A 2,406-nucleotide genomic window follows, 5' to 3' on the forward strand; every position below is an offset into this window, starting at 1 on the left:
GTCGTCTTCTACTCTAGTGCCTCTATTATGGATCCTAAATTGTACCGGTCAAAGGCCCAAAAGGCAAAAAGAGAGAAGCAAGAGGAAAAAGACACGGTAGTTGAGATAGAATCAATGTTTTTCATTTCTTAAAAAAATAAATGAAGTACATAATGGCTAAGGTACTTAAGCATAGTCAGAGGGCATATAAAAAGTTGTTACTTTTGGGATATCTTAGCGACTTTCAGTGTCTTCTTGATCTTCCAAATTGGACACTGATAAACCAAATGGATGAGCCAAAATAGTATTCTCAGAGACAACTGCAATTGAGATCTTAGAATCTTCGTTACGTCTTTTTCTTTGGTTGGTATCAAACAACATTTTTCCTAGCTTAAATGACTCAAATAAATGAGGTACGTGCATTCTTCCCTCCTTCATCTCGCGTCCCTCAAGGCGTGAGCTTCTTTTTTCTTTCTTTTCTGCTCAAACTTTCTCCCATTCAGAAGCCATTGGCTTATAGCTCAACCTAAACTTTTTATTGGCTTTAGGAAGAGAAATCACTTCTAGGTCTCGTTGGTTATCCTTTCCCAATCTCTTGTGCATTTGGAAATCACTCTTGATCATTGTCTTCGCAATCATTAAAGATGTTTTAAACACATAACAATCCATATTCAACCTTCGTTGGAAAGATAGTAGTATTAGCAAATTTCAAACGATCTATAAGAACATTCTAGAGCTTCTACTGCTTCAACATAAGGAAGTGTTGATGTTTTTCTTACAAACATGTCCTCTTCTCTGTAGACAATAGCTTAACCACCTTCTACACTAAACCTCAGCCTTTGGTGCATTGAAGACGGGACTACCCCTGCTGAATGAATCCAAGGTTGTCCCAGTAGACAACTGTATGAGGAATTTACATCCATTACTTAGAATGAACTTTTGAAAGTGGAAGGTCCAATTTCCAATGGGATATCTATATCCCCAATTACTTCTCTACGTGCACCGTCAAAGGCTCTAACAACCATGGTACTTGGTCTTGGTACGATGGATCTATGGAGAGTTTCATCAAAGTGGATCTCAACATTATATTCAAAGATGACCCATTATCCACTAGGACCTTCGCCTCGTGGTGGTCCTTACACTTCATAGATATGCCCAGTATCTTCAGGGAGAATTTCTTCATTTGTAAAGGAGATACAATTTGTAGAAGTTATGTTTTTCACAATTTCACTAAGTGCATTCACTGAAATGTCATGCCCTACTGGACTATGTTTAAAATATTCAACAAAACCTTACGGTGCAGTTCAGAGTACATGAATAATGACAAGATCGATATACGAGCTGGGGTACGACGTAATTGCTTAATCACTTTATATTCACTCTGCTTAATTAATTTAAAAAATTCACAAGCTTCCTCTTTGGAGACAACTTCATGATCTGTCTCCTTCTCAGCTAATGTGGTTTTCTCGGTAAAAACAGTGCTCAGATCATTTAGATCATCCTCACATGTCATCTCTAAAGCTTTGCCTTTACATCGTCGAACTTCATCCCTTTTTAAGATATCTTTTAAACTATTTGGTGTATTACATCTTTCACTACGAGTCACTCCTCTAACTACTATAGAAACAACATTGTCTGTGATGAACTAACATTCATACTTCCATGGAACGACATGGTTATAAGACATAGTACTTGGCTTCTTTTCGTAATGAATGACTAATGGTTTCCATATAGATGTTGCCTCATTTGAAGCTTTCTTAATAGATGAAGCATCAGTAATCATATTAACCTCGATTTCTTGTATGCTCATCAGTTCTATCAAGAGAATCTTTGCATCCATCAGCTTTTGTATCTCATTCTTGAACTCACAACAATCCTCAATGGAATGGTCATCTGTCTCCTGGTGGAATAAACATCGCTTCTTGGCACATCCAACCTTCTCCACGTCATCATTGTTAGACCTTGGTGACAAATATCCAGCTCCATAAAGGATTTGGAAAAACGTATTCATTAAAGTAGTTACATCACTCACCTTATTCTTGTATCTTTCCATGAATGTATTAACAACATTTATGGCGGGACCCTCATGATTTGGTAAAGGGTTCTGGTTGACATCAGGCTCTTCTCTTGTCTTCTTGAATTTCAACCAATTGGCCTTAACTAGACTTTGCATTTTAGCTTTCAAAAGAAAATAGTTCTTCGAAGAATGTCCAACTGCCCTAGCATGATATTCACATTTTGCTTTAGGGTCATACCACTTAGGATAGGGTGGTTGCATAGGCTTTTGTGATACGATAGCCACTTGATGACTCTTTAAAAGTTGAGGCAAAAGCTCTATGTACGACATAGGTATGGGATCGAAACGAGTTTGCTTCTAATTGTTCCTTATGTTTTTTTGAGTTGACTGACCGAATGGGCTTTGACCTT

Source organism: Cucumis melo, chromosome 12, assembly GCF_025177605.1.
Source record: "Cucumis melo cultivar AY chromosome 12, USDA_Cmelo_AY_1.0, whole genome shotgun sequence".
NCBI classification, from domain to species: Eukaryota; Viridiplantae; Streptophyta; class Magnoliopsida; order Cucurbitales; family Cucurbitaceae; genus Cucumis; species Cucumis melo.